The sequence below is a fragment of the Entelurus aequoreus genome, linkage group LG07, assembly GCF_033978785.1.
Source record: "Entelurus aequoreus isolate RoL-2023_Sb linkage group LG07, RoL_Eaeq_v1.1, whole genome shotgun sequence".
Classification (NCBI taxonomy): Eukaryota; Metazoa; Chordata; class Actinopteri; order Syngnathiformes; family Syngnathidae; genus Entelurus; species Entelurus aequoreus.
Window position 1 is genome coordinate 61,562,415 of NC_084737.1, and position 13,844 is coordinate 61,576,258.

At 41.4% G+C, this 13,844-nt stretch overlaps 1 protein-coding gene across 1 annotated transcript in view; it reads left to right on the forward strand.

Moving 5' to 3' along the window:
• LOC133654112 (carbonic anhydrase 6-like) overlaps window positions 1–13,844 on the forward strand; it is a 44,038-nt gene that overhangs the window by 2,212 nt on the left and 27,982 nt on the right. The gene's annotated exons all lie outside the window — the stretch shown is intronic.

The window sequence follows — 13,844 nt, forward strand, 5'->3', positions numbered from 1 at the left end:
TGTTTTGTTCACATTGTGTGTTTTTCACATGTTTACCCTTACATGTGTTTATATTATTTCATAAACAAGTTTACTCACTTTCTGGGTTTCCTGTTTAGAGAATGTGCAGCAATTGATATAGTTAATATAATGATGAAAAAAAAAAAAAGTAGAGTTGACAGGTAAATTAATTATGAGTAATTTAAGATAAACATTGAAAAATAAAATAAAGTTAAATTAAATCAATGAAAAAAGACTCCCTTGTTTATCACTGATAATTGGTTCTGGGCATGACATCGATAAATTATTTTCCATAAGAAGTAGGAATCTTCACTTATGAATCAAAACATTTACAAGCTAGACTAGATCATAACAACTAGTTTACACCCCTCTTATTACATTTCTAGCATTATGAGAGCCTTCAAGACATGAAATAACACCCTGTATTAATTCTTACACTCTTTTAATCCAATTAAGTAATGCTGCATGAGGTTGAGGCCAATCAGTGGCCACGATACTGAATACCGTGCTCTGATTGGTTTGGTCTCCTCTAGTGGCCAATACTACTGTAGTATCGATATTTGTATTTTATTTAGCAATGATTATCCTGGAAAATGCTGAATTAAAAACTTTTTTTTTTTATAAATAGAAGTAATTATTTATTTATTCTTATTTTTAAATATATTTTATTAATATTATTATTATTATTATTATTATTATGTATTTATTTATTTTATTTATTTATTTCCCCTACCTCAGGGGGGGACTCGGCGGGGCGGTTGCTGGTTGTTCCATCTCCATCGTTGGGGTCCCTGCGGGTGGGGTGGGTGGTTCCCGTGGCCCCGTGCTGGGTGGTCCTGTGGCGGCCGGTTTGGGTGGGGTGGCCGTGGGCTGGCCTCGCCGTGCTCTCCGGGGGTGGGGGGGAGGGGCTCGTGGGGGCCCGGTTGCCGGTGGGGCGGGGGCGGTCTTCCCGTCCGGTTGCGGGGGGTCTCCGGGCCCCTCGGGCGGGGCGTCCCGCCTTTCTGTCCGTGTGGGGTGTGGTCTCTCGCTGGCTTGGGGTCTGGCTGCCCCCTGCTTTTCTCGTGCCTTGTCCTCTGCCGGGTGCGTCTGTCTGCGGCCTGCTGCTGGCCCTTGTGGGCGGCGCGGTGGGCCAGGCTCTGGGGTTCCTGTCACTGTCCGGCTTGGCTGCGTGGGGGCGGTAGCCCCTGGTTCCCTGGGCACCGCACCTACTGTTTGTGGGATGGGCTCTCTGGGAGGCTTGGGCCGTACTCTGGCTCCCGCACACACTGGGAGTCAAATGTATTGTACCTGCAAATTCACATATACTCACACACATACATACACACATACATAGGTACCTACGCTGCCACATACATATACAAATAAATACAGTACATATTTACACACTCAAAGTTCGTACATCCACACGCACATTCATTATACAAACATACTGTATACACATACTGTACATATACACTCACTGTACAAACACACACATACACATACTACACATATACATTCACTGTACAAACACACACATACATATACTGTACATATACATTCACTGTACAAACACACATATACACATACTGTACATATACATTCACTGTACAAACACACATACTGTATACACATACTGTACATATACATTCGCTGTACAAACACACACATACACATTCTATACATATACATTCACTGTACAAGCACACATATACACATACTGTACATATACAAGTACATATGCACACATACACTCATGCACATAATTACGTTTCATCAAACATATACCGTATTAACGTTGTTGCTCTAGGGTAAACTGGGTATAACACATGGCACACTGACAAAGCTTAACCTATTGTTACTATAACAATCTACAAGGTTAATGTAGGTTGCTTCTCTTTCTTCCCCTCCATTTTTCTGCATTCTTTCGTATCTCAAGTTATCATTACGTATATGTATTGTTGCATTTGAACAATTATATTGTAGATAATAAAGGTAAAGTATTGGTATTGTTTATTATCAATAGCACTATTTCTATTGGTATTCATATTGCTCCATTTTTAGTGTAATAATGCTCATTGTCATTTCTGTATTATTTTTTATTTTTGCTAACTGCTTATTTGCTATTACTTTTACCATCATATTTGTACATGTCGTATTTGCTGATGTTGCTCTGTTGTTGTTTTTGTTGTTGTTGTGTTTGCTGTTGTTGTTTTTGTCTCTCTGTCTAATCCCCCTCTTGTCCCCACAATTCCCACCTCTGTCTTCCTTTTTCTCTCTTTCTATCCCCTCCTGCTCCGGCCCGGCTGCACCAAATGATAATATAAATACATTTAATAAAGTCAAAATACAAATAAGGCAACAAGAGAAGTATCCTACACTTCTCTTTTGTAAAGTAAATCTGAACAGCCGATATGGGCATCTACATCTGCTATATGATTTGCCCGAGAAGCTGGGCAGGACATTATTAAAAAAAAATTAAAAAAAATGCTGAATTTAGGACCCAAAAATTGAAGAATATATCTTGAAAAATATTTTTTTAAAGCCTGCGATGTGGTGAAGCTGCAATATTTGAAATCTCTGTGTTGAGGGACGACTGTAAGTATACAATAACAAATAATATAGGAGCATAAAATATAATACATATACATACATGGTGTATATGTATGTAAGGGGTGTCCAAAGTGCGGCCCGGGGGCCATTTGCGGCCCGCAGGTCATTTTTTAACGGCCCCACAGCACATTTTAAAAATACGATTGAAAAAAATAAAAAACATTAAAGTGGTATTTAAAGAGCTAACAGGTGAAATGTAACAAGAAAATGTAGCAATGTTTACTCTAATCACACAAAGCTGCCATGTAGGCTGTTTCTTTCTTTAAAAAACAATAGTGACTCAAAATCAATGTCATTATGAATTATTGACCTATTCAAGGCTCCAATTACGTCACATTAAATATTTTGAGATATTTTTTGGGGAAAATGTTGCATATTTTGTGTTTGCCATGTAAAAAAACGAGCTGTTTTTTTTAAAGAAGGGCCTAAAACGAACAAACAAAAAACATAAACAACAATAAAACTTATAATTGACAGATAGATCTGAAGTTGATCTCGAGATTATTGTGTTAAAAGTAAACAGTAAAAAAAAATAATTCTAATTTATTTTTTAACACTTTAATGAGTAGGACCCTTTTGGATCCCCTACATTTTTAGTGTGATAAGTTTTTAAGTGTCATTGCTCAAAAAATAATAATTAATTAAAATCAATGGTGTTATGAGTTATTGACCTTTTTAAGGCTCCAATTATTATATAATCTCAAACATCCCACTTAAAAAATGTCTTAGGTGAAAATATTGCATATTTTGTGTTTTTTTCATTAAAAAAAAGGGTTTTCTTTGACAAAAAGAGCATACAATTTAATCTTTAAAACGTGTTATATTGACAGATAGACCTAATGTTGATCTAGAGATTTAAAAACTTGAATAATAACACAAATAATAATACTGAATAATGACACATTTTTTATATTTTTGGAACCAAAACCCTTTGGGGTCCCCAGAATCAAGCCTGAGTGGAAGCCTAAATGTATATTTTTTATACATATATTGTATTGGTTTTTAAAATAAAAAATATCAAAATGGCCCCTGCTAGCTTTGATTTTTCAATGTGCGGCCCTCAGTGGAAAAAGTTTGGACACCACTGGTGTAGATTAAGCAATACATGAATAAAATAATATGTTTGATTTTTTTTCCAATGGGCCTGCATGCTTCTGCTGTTGAGATTGCACATTTATTGTGGAATGAAGTGTGGCTGCTGTATTTCTGTCAGCAGAACTATCCTGGTGGAGTTAGAGGTGCTACTTCTACCATCATTGTGTGCAAAGGTTGTCAGGAAACAGTTGGCTCTTCATCATGAAGCAGCATGGACGTGTGAACCATCAGGACATTTGTTCATTTGTCTCATGTTGCTGTCAACCAGTAGAACCAACCCGACAGCCATGTCTGTGCCCTGTACTCTAGATTGAAAGCAACCTTGCCTGGTTTTGTACCTAACCCAGGGGTCGGCAACACAAAATACTGAAAGAGCCATATTGGACCAAAAACTAGGGCGGCGCTAAAGAGCTGCATGTGGCTCTAAAGCCGCAGGTTGCAGACCCCAGACCTAACCCTTGGGCATCAGTATTCAGTAAAGGCTTGATTTACTACGGTCCAAATACCAGGCGCTAAATTAGTGGGCGTGCTGAGTGTGATCTACTAAGACTACGTGTGCAATTGAAAAGTGGTGCGGACAACCTTATTTAAATGAGGATTTTGCATGTACTATACGGGGCATCCCCATGGAGACACTCTCATTTACTGCACATTCATGTTATCATGCTCCTACCTGTGGCGTTTTGCTATGCTTTCAAACATGCAGGAGAAATCTACCACTATTTATGGGCTTTTTAAACACAGTCCAAAGCATCTACAACCGAACCCACAGTTTTTTCCCTTCTCTTTTCAGCGCCCAAGGCGTGCTCATGGAAGAGAGGCTGCACTTACTTATGCTCAAGACGCAAACAATTGCATACTTTGAGAAGTTTTTTTCATATAGAAAATATAATATATTTTGTAAATGAAAAAACAAACAGCATTAGAAAAACGCCAGCAGACACCAAAACGCATCAATAATTTTGTTTTTAATTAGCCCCTTAAGTCACCTAGCATGCAGCTATAAAATTATAAAAGGATGTTGCTGAATAGACAATATATATAATATTTTTTTGTTTCTGACAGACCCTGCAAAACTGTTGACACACACACACGTATGACGGAGGATTCTCTGTCAATATTGTCTTTGCAGTGGCGGCACTGATACTGCAACTGTGTGTGTAACTTAGTTTGCACATACTTTTCAGACGTGCTAAATAAAACGCTAAATAGTGCTCGCAAAACGGCGACGAGTGTTGATAATTTACATTGCGCGTGCTGTATAAGAAGACAGAGATGCAAAATGGATTGCACGCCTTACCAAAGACTATAAAAATGGGACCCATAACCTCCCTGCTTGGCACTCAGCAACAAAGGGTTGGAGTTGGGGGTTAAATCACCAAAATGATTCCCGGGCGCGGCGCCGCTGCTGCCCACTGCTCCCCAAGGGGATGGGACAAATGCAGAGGACAAATTTCACCACATCTAGTGTGTGTGTGACAATCATTGGTACTTTAATCTTTAATCTTAATCTTAATTCTGATCACTTAACAGACGCAATCCACTTTGCACACGATAATGTGCAAATATGCATTTATACTGTATATTAAGTATATATACAGTATACTTAATGTAGGAATGCTAACTCAATAATTTATTAAGTATAATAATATTAAATATTTATAGATAGATAGATAGATAGATAGATAGATAGATAGATAGATAGATAGATAGATAGATAGATAGATAGATAGATAGATAGATAGATAGATAGATAGATAGATAGATAGATAGATAGATAGATAGATCTACAAAATTGGCTAAAATGCAAACAGTTAGTGTCATAAGCTAGCACCTAACATCCATCCATCTATTTTCTACCGCTTGTCCCTTTTGGGGTCTCGGGGGGTCGCTGGAGCCTATCTCAGCTGCATTCGGGCAGAAGGCGGGGTACACCCTGGACAAGTAGCACCTAACATGACAGCACTAAATACACATGATACAGTGCTAACAGTCCTGAATGAGTTGAGCATTTTAACTTTGGAACAGTTTGAATCAGTTGTAAAAAAATATGTCAGGAGTTGATTCTGGATTATACCAACATTATTGATTGGAATTTCAAATCTATGTTTGTACTTCCCGTTTGCAACCTCAATTCAAATTCATGAAAGGGAATTCGAATTTAGGAGACACTCTCAGTTCAATTCAGGATTTTTCACTAGTCTGGTGTAAAGCTCCCGGCTAAACATCAAATAACGTCCTTAAAGATTCCCTAATAACTTAATGTCCTTCAGAGAAAGATGTAATTTTCTGTCCAAATCCTTGTGTGTGCAAGGCTGCAGGTTGTTTCCATATGTTCTATCCCACATGGTGTCGTTTATGATTACTTTTATTATCCTTTAGCTGTCGATTCCCAAACAGAGGAAACAACTGGAATCAATCCTGGAGGCCAGGAGGTGAGCTTTAATTGCAACAATGAGTGGCTCTTAAGTCAAGGTGAACGCTTCAGTACCAAAACACGCGCACACATGCTTGCCATATGATGCATCTCTCTGAACTATAAAGTTTTATTCCAATCTTTGAGCATGGGATGAAGTATAGTTTGCCATTCAGGGAAATAATCACTTTGTTGTTGACTGTTAAAAAGATTGAAAGTGCTTTCATCTCTTGATGTTAAACATGCTGCTCCTGAGCGTGGCTTTGAAACAGCTTGGAGGTAGCTGGGATCTCCTGGTAGACGGGAGTAAAATAGTAGCAAGATTTATGGTGTAACGGTAGGGCATCCTCACGGTTCACTATGTACCACGGTATTAAGGCCACGGTTTAAGGTGCATCGCAACGCATAACGTATAATACACCCAGTGGAAAATTGATGCAGAGCTTTCAGTTCAGTACAGCTGCATTTCATTGGATATGACCAATCCTTGCAAATTACGTGCAGCTTTGTCCAATCCTCCAATTTCCCCGCACATTTTTACCAACCATCGCTCAAACGCGCACATCAACTGTCTAACCATATATTTGTTTTTTGTGTAGATACACAAGGAAGCGCAATCTGTAACAATATCTCGACCCTTTATTGCTCTAACGCAGACCTGGGCAAAATAAGGCCCGGGGGCCACATGCGGCCCATTAAGCTTTTCAATCTGGCCCGCCGGACATTCCCAAATAATTTTTTTAGATCTTTAAGATGGAAAGTGTAGCTGCCATTATGATGTGCAGTGATGTTTTTTAATGACCGTAAGTCTTGAACTATACAAAGTATTTCAATGGTTGGAATCTGTGCTTTTGCATGATATACTAGTTACTATGGTCATCTAATTAGTTACTAACTTACTATGGTAATCTAATGAGTTACTATGGTAATGTAATTAGTTACTATGGTTATCTAATTAGTTGGTCATCTAAGTCACAGCAGATCAGACGAGGCACCAAGCAGTGTGGGTGGGGAGCATTTCCACAGAGTGTTTCCAGAGTGTCAGCCTGAAATGCGGGTGTCAGGGACAGACACGGAAGGAGATTTTTACAACAAAGTTCTAAAGCTTAGTGATATATCAGATATAACAGATTGTAGGTGGGTTTATTTTTTACCCTTCACGTTCAAATTTCGCTGTGTTTGTTGCATTTTTGTTGCGTGTCACTTGATTGTAAAATATGTGGATGGAGAGGGTGTGTGATGTTCATATGTTGTCAATATTCAGTGTTTTACCCTTCATAGTTAATATTGTAAATCCCAAATTCTTTATTTTCATGTACATTCTGGGTGTATCATTCAGTAAAATAAATAAAAATTCCATTCCGTTTTTTAAGGCGGTCTGTCATATCGTTTTAGCATTCAATTAGACATTATTGTGAGGTTTTGTATTAGTGTTCCTAAAAATAGATATACCGGCCCCCAGACACATTTGTTTCTCTAAATTTGGCCACCCGGGTTAAAATAATTGCCCAGGCTTGCTCTAATGGCACAAGTCTCGTAGCTCAGACCCTCTTCTGGTTTTTGACTACAGCGCTAAGCCTTCTGGGTAATCTCGTATATAAACATTTAGGTACAGATCCACAGCCTAATTTCTCACAAAAAAAAAAGTGGAGAGAGTCAGCTCCTTCAAGTTCCTCGGCACCCTCATATCTACTGACCTCTCCTGGACCCAAAATACAACTGCGGTCATCCGGAAGGCCCAGCGGAGACTCCACTTCCTGAGGGTGCTGAGGAAGAACAGACTGGAGAGGCAGCTGATGGTGACCTTCTATCGCTCGACTGTCGAGAGCCTGCTGACGTACTGCATAACAGTGTGGTACGCCAGCTGCACTGAAGCAGACAAACAGGCGATTCAGAAGGTCATAAAGTCTGCACAAAAAATCATCGGCTGCCCCCTCCTCTCCCTGAAGGATTTACACAACTCCCGCTGCCTCAACAGAGCGAAAAACATCACCAAGGACAGCACACACCCTGGCTTCCACCTGTTCGACCTGCTACCATCGGGCAGGCGCTACAGGTGCATCAGAGCCAGAACAAACAGGCTCAGAGACAGCTTCTTTCCCAGAGCTGTCACCATCTTGAACTCTAGCTTATAATAATAATTCACCCCTATACAATATCCTACCCTAATACCCTACTGTGCAATATTACCCTTCGAGTGCAATACGTCCGACACTGATTGTTATTTATTACTCCGGTACTCTTGTCTTGTTCTGTATATTGTACAGTATTTTGTATTTCTATAGTGTTTTGTATATTGTACAGGACTGCTTATTATTTTTTATTGGATAGTAGTCTGGTTATTTCAATTGTTAGTTTTTTTCTTTACTGCCTGTTGTGTAATTTATTTTATTTTATTATTTATTTATTTACCCCATATTTGTTCCCACTACCGCGCCTTAAATTGGAGTCCTTAATCTCGTTATATGCAAATATAATGACAATAAAGTCCATACTATTCTATTCTATTCTATTCTATTCTATTCTTTGTTTATATTGACATAGATGTTGAGGTGTGGTGATGATTCTTCATTGTCTTTCATTAGCCAACATAAATCATGGCCATAAATCACGCTCAAAAGTTCTCCAATATTCTTAATCAAAGTAAAGCTTTGGAACATAAAAAGTAGTTTATGATCGACAGGCACTTTTCAATCGTAAAACATACACGGGCAACGTCTGCAACTGGTGTAGGGATGGCATGGCGAAGTTGGTAGAGTGGCTGTGCCAGCAATCGGAGTGTTGCTGGTTACTGGGGTTCAATTCCCACCTTCTACCTTCCTAGTCACGTCCGTTGTGTCCTTGGGCAAGACACTTCACCCTTTGCCGCTGCTGGTTAGCGCCTTGCATGGCAGCTCCCGCCATCAGTGTGTGAATGGGTAAATGTGGAAATACTGTCAAAGCGCTTTGAGTACCTTGAAGGTAGAAAAGCGCTATACAAGTATAACCCATTTATTTATTTATACTAAAGGAGTGTTTGTTATGGTAGATTTTGTAACACTGCGTGGTAACGTAATGATGAAAATGTCAATACTTGTTTTACAAACTGTGCAGAACATTTATGTGCATATAAAGCACATTTTGTTAGATTTGGTGAAGTCAAATGGTTTTTCTGGGTTAAGTTTACAAAGAACACATGAAACATTGATAACAAACTCATAAAATCACAAGCTGATGCAAAAAAATTAGCTTAAAATTGTTGCGTTTGTGTTTCATGGTGTGGTGGTCGTGTCCCCAAGACACAGGGAAGAACGGCAAGGCGTGCAGGTAAGAAAAGTATTTAATCCTGAAATACATAAAGTCGTGGAGCTGGGAAGCAAACGTAAAGAGTAGCACAAACTTAAATCGCTAGCAAGGCTAGGTAACAAACATAACAGTCGCTAAGGACGAACAAGGCTGCCAGGCTGAGTTGATGGCGAGGCAGCTATAAATAGCTCTCTGATTCGTGATCAGGAGCAGCTGAGCATCCTGACCACTAATCAGAGGCAGTTGCAGGAAATCAGCGCCCATGGCAACCAAGGAGATGCTAAAACAGAAAATGAACACTCAACTAAGAATAATAATAACAAACACAAAACATGATATGACCTGGCGTGACAGGCCATACCAATACCTCCTCCCAAAGTTTAAAGTCATGGGAGGGTGGAGGGAGGAGTTGGTGGCGGGTCGCCAGGCCAAATGTCCCCGAAGCCAGCAGGTATGAGTCAAGTGGCGGTGGTAAGTAGAGCGCCACTGCAGCTGGCTAGGCGGGCGTCCACGCACTGGCCACATCATTGGCTGACGAGGAGGTGGACGTGAGCGGCACCAGAACCTCAGCAGCAAAAGAATTATACGCCCAAGTCCTGGGCGTTTCTGCTGATGGCGCGGTGGGCGTCAATGGACTGGCCACATGGGTGGCTGAAAAGGAAGCGGACGTGGGCGAGAATAATTTGTCAGTAGCCATTGTGGTCCTGGCATGGCTGCTGATGGTGCGGGGAGCGTCCAAGGACTGGCCCGATTCGTGAGGAGCGTGAACAAGGCGACTCGGTAAAGAACCTGGGTATTATCTTCGACCCAACTCTCTCGTTTGAGTCACACATTAAGAGTGTTACTAAAACGGCCTTCTTTCATCTCCGTTATATCGCTAAAATTCGTTCCATCTTGTCCACTAGCGACGCTGAGATCATTATTCATGCGTTCGTTACGTCTCGTCTCGATTACTGTAACGTATTATTTTCGGGCCTCCCTATGTCTAGCATTAAAAGATTACAGTTGGTACAAAATGCGGCTGCAAGGCTTTTGACAAAAACAAGAAAGTTTGATCATATTACGCCTATACTGGCTCACTTGCACTGGCTTCCTGTGCACTTAAGATGCGACTTTAAGGTTTTACTACTTACGTATAAAATACTACATGGTTTAGCTCCAGCCTATCTCGCCGATTGTATTGTACCATATGTCCCGACAAGAAATCTGCGTTCAAAGAACTCCGGCTTATTAGTGATTCCCAGAGCCAAAAAAAAGTCTGCGGGCTATAGAGCGTTTTCTATTCGGGCTCCAGTACTCTGGAATGCCCTCCCGGTAACAGTTAGAGATGCTACCTCAGTAGAAGCATTTAAGTCCCATCTTAAAACTCATTTGTATAATCTAGCCTTTAAATAGACCCCCCCTTTTTAGACCAGTTGATCTGCCGTTTCTTTTCTTCTCTCCTCTTCTCCCCTGTCCCTTGTGAGGGGGAGTTGCATAGGTCCGGTGGCCATGGATGAAGTGCTGGCTGTCCAGAGCCGGGACCCCGGGTGGACCACTAGCCTGTGCATCGGTTGGGGACATCTCTGCGCTGCTGACCCGTCTCCGCTCAGGATGGTTTCCTGTTGGCCCCGCTGTGGACTGGACTCCCGCTGATGTGTTGGATCCACTGTGGACTGGACTTTCACAATGTTATGTCAGACCCACTCGACATCCGTTGCTTTCGGTCTCCCCTAGAGGGGGGGGGGGGGGGGGGGGTTACCCACATATGCGGTCCTCTCCAAGGTTTCTCATAGTCATTCACCGACGTCCCACTGGGGTGAGTTTTTCCTTGCCCGTATGTGGGCTCTGTACCGAGGATGTCGTTGTGGCTTGTACAGCCCTTTGAGACACTTGTGATTTAGGGCTATATAAATAAACATTGATTGATTGATTGATTGAAGGGCCAGGCAAGCGCTCCGGTAGCCGGTGAGCTGGAGGCGGCTTCTGTGACAGACGAGCTGAAGGCTGAGCAGAATTCTGAACTGGAGCAGGCTGCAAGGCAAAGCTGGAGGCAGCGTCGGACCCATTGAAGGCAAAGGTGGCGTTGTCGGAAGACCCATTGGAGGCAAAAGTGGCAGCATCGGAAGACCCATTAGAGGCAAAGGTGGCGTTGTCGGAAGACCCATTGGAGGCAAAAGTGGCAGTGTCAGAAGACCCATTGGAGGCAAAGGTGGCAGTGTCAGAAGACCCATTGGAGGCAAAGGTGGCATTGTCGGAAGACCTATTGGAGGCAAAAGTGGCAGCGTCGGAAGACCCACTGGAAACGGACGTAGAGCTGGCGTCGTCGGAAGACCCACAGGAAGCGGTTGTAGAGCTGGTGGCTGCGGCCTTGCTGGACGTAGAGTTGTATCTTCTGACCAGCAACCAAGTAGACAATTATAGTGTGAGGAAGTTCACATTGTAAATTAACGGACAGTAAACATGTAGACAAATTACAATTAAACAAATACATTTATTTTTCAATTGACTTGCTTCAGGCCGAGCAATGGCTCTGAGACCACTCCTTGTGTCCTGAGAAGTAATTTTCCCCTTTCTAAAAAGTGGCAGTTATTCCAAAACCTAAAAAACAAACAAACAAAATAACTACTGTGTATTTTAGTGGTTACGTTTCCAGTAGAAGAAAATGTCGGCCTCCTGCTCGCTCCCATTCGCATCGTCATTTCCTGTTTGCATATTTTTTGGGAAAAAAACATGAATATCCATATCGAACAGTTAACTAGCGACTCTATTAGCAACTGCGACCATGAACGTCAAGTACTAATTACCCTCTCATGAGTATGACTCGATGACCCGCCCCCACCACATGTAATTGGTCATCATGTTGCCTTCATTGGTTGGTTTGATTGTATGATTGACAAACCGAGATAAAGAGCGTTGGACACGCCGATGTAAAAGAAACCCCAACTAAAATAAACAGCTTCCAGCCCAGAGCATACTTCAAACAACCTACAGGAGTCCATCTATAAGACAGAGTATCAAACGTAAAAGTTTAAAAACCCAATCAGGATTTTTTTCTGGCAGGACTTCCTCAACAAACTTCACTGGCACAGATTGACTCTCTGTCTTTTCTCTGTTCCTGAATGCCATCAATCTCTTCATTCTAGTGACAGTTCCCCTTTTTATTTCTCTCCTCAAATCTTCTAAGTATTTCTCCTCTTGGGTTTCCTGTCACAAATCCTTTAGTCGCCCTTTGTTCACCCACTTCTATGTTTTATTTTATTACCTTATTACACAACTTCTGTCCCTTGGTACTTTCTCAAATGTCTTTCTTTAATCCCTGAACTAGTGTCATCAAATTTATCAGATTAATGTTTCTGTTTGAGGTACATTTCAATCATAAACTTTTTCCTACCTTCCCCCATTCAGCTTCTTTGTACGCACTTTTAGCAATCATTATTTCTTCTCCCTTTTTCCCCTCTTTTTTCTTTGGTCCCATAGCCATTTCCATGTCTTCCTCATACTGTATATCCCACCACCAGTGATGTAACAAAATGCGCCAAAACGTCGAAAGATGTGTCGAGTAATGGAGGGGGGCGTTTCCGCGAAGCACATATCGAGGCTTTTCATGGAGGCAAGGAGCCGAAATGATGACGTGTGAAGACTTGCTGCATGGCTGTACCATGTGACTGCTTCGGGTTCAGATTGTGCCGGGAGATTCTGTCACGGTGAGGTCGCATGTTACTGCGCGGATCGTTCTCCCAAGATCTGACATCACATGGACAAAGATAAGACCTTCTGGAGGAGAGTTCTGTGGTCAGATGAAACAACAATTTTGCTGTTTGGCCACAATACCCAGCAATATATTTGTAGGAGAAAAGGTGAGGCATTTAATCCCAGGAACACCATTCCCACCGTCAAGCATGGTGGTGGTAGTATTATGCTCTGTGCCTGTTTTGCTGCCAATGGAACTGGTGCTTTACAGAGAGTAAATGGGACAAAGAAAAAGGAGGATTACCTCCAAATTCTTCAGGACAACCTTAAAATCATCAGCCCAGCGGTTGGGTCTTGGGCGCAGTTGGGTCTTCCAACAGGACAATGACCCCAAACACATGTCAAAAGTGGTAAAGGAATGGCTAAATCAGGCTAGAATTAAGGTTTTAGAATGGCCTTCCCAAAGTCCTGACTTAAACGTGTGGACAATGCCGAAGAAACAAGTCCATGCCATTAAAACAACAAATTTAGCTGGACTGCATCAATTTTGTCAAGAGGAGTGGTCAAAAATTCAACCAGAAGCTTGTGGATGGCTACCAAAACTTGCCAAGGGACATGTAACCAAATATTAACATTGCTGTATGTATACTTTTGACCCAGCAGATTTGGTCACATTTTCAGTAGACCCATAATAAATTCATAAAAGAACCAAACTTCATGAATGTTTTTTGTGACCAACAAGTATGTGCTCCAATCACTCTATCACAAAACAAATAAGAGTTGT